This window comes from Pseudophryne corroboree, chromosome 6 (genome assembly GCF_028390025.1).
Source record: "Pseudophryne corroboree isolate aPseCor3 chromosome 6, aPseCor3.hap2, whole genome shotgun sequence".
NCBI lineage: Eukaryota > Metazoa > Chordata > Amphibia > Anura > Myobatrachidae > Pseudophryne > Pseudophryne corroboree.
The window spans coordinates 11,504,453-11,506,197 of NC_086449.1; positions in this window are offsets into that span (position 1 = coordinate 11,504,453).

Consider the following 1,745-nt stretch of genomic DNA (forward strand, 5'->3'; position numbering starts at 1 on the left):
GACAAAATGAGTTGCCCGTGGTTTGGAGGATGTAATGGATGTGCTGACCTCACATGCCAGTTCTGATGAACATAGGACTGTGCTGACTATTTTAGAGACACAGTATATAGTGAAGCGTATACCTGGTTACTATTCAGAAGCACTAGGGGAACGGTTTCTATGCTGATGAATTTTAACTGAGATGTGTGTGAGCTTTATAATTCAGTAAAAAATGTACTTGTTAGCTTTTACTCATTGACTCATTGAGTGCACCCTTCATTTTTGTTTTATATATACAGTATGTGAGTGTTTATATATATATATATATAAATATATACATATAGTTAGATAGACAGACAGACAGACAGAAAGATAGATAGATAGATAGATAGATAGATAGATAGATAGATAGATAGATAGATAGATAGGGAAAAAAATATATATATATTTTAGATACACCCCAATTCCAGGGGCGGCAGTCCATAATAAATAAAATAGACACTGTGATGTTTTACAAATCTACACTGTGTCTATTTGACTTAATACGGATTGCCGCCCCTGAAATCAGTATTCAGCATACTGACCAAGGGGAGTTTGACTGGAGGGCACCTGGCCAAGTATTCCACGTGTGACCATGAGAGCACCGGTTTCGTGACAATTTATTTATAGCTATATACATACATACGTTGTATGTATATATGTTTGTATGTATGTACATATATTTATATTATTATTACCTCTACATCTTGAGAAAGGGGTTAAATTCCCCGAAACGTCGATGGATGTAATCTTTTGCCAAATACATTGACATTACACTAGTCCCTGAGTGCCGCAGTTCCTTGTGTTTTTGTGTATCCATATTCCACTGAGGGCACCGGGGCACGTTGCCATCCAAGGGAGTGCCGGGCTGTTTGTACTATTATTACATATATATATATATATATATATACATATATATATATATATATATATATATAGCCCCAGGTAAGCAAGATATTTGGAACATTAGAGTATATTTTGTAAAGTGTGATTTGCATTTTGGTTGAAAAATATATATATACTGTATCCTCTTTCTTACTAAATTGAACACAATCACAATGCTGATTGATAAATTATACTTTATTTTTATAACTGCCATTATATCACTTTTATTGATAGGGGCCCCCACAAGTTTGTTGTCCAGGGCCCCCACATAACTTAATCTGGCCCTGTCAGTGACTGACAGGTAGGGCTACCAATAGGAAGTCAGTGGCAATCACAGAAGCCAGTACAGGCACGACTGCATCTAGCTTCACTGACACTGAGGTTTGGTGGATTTTACCTTCAGCCAATAGATAGTACTGCATCCCACAGGTAAAATCCGCCACTGTCTGGTACTATACAGACCCACATGTGCACACTGACAGCATGCATCCCCCTGTACCCCCATCCTGTATACGCTGGTACTATGCATATCCGCTGTGGTCCCACCCTTTTATACTGGTACTATGCAGCCCCACCTGTGCCCACTGACACCATGCAGCACCACCTGAACTTCATCATCAACTTGATAGGTGCTATAGTTTTGTCATAAAACACATTTGTGTACATGCATTACCTCCATACACTATACCTGATGTCTAACCTGCGTACATGTAGTTACTGAATGAGATCCAGTACGATGATGTGTTTGTTTTGTTCTGCAGCTTTTTAAGTCTTGATATACATTTTATGTCATTTGGACATTGAAGGAGCTGAGGAAGGCGATGTGAGTTGCTTATTGTACA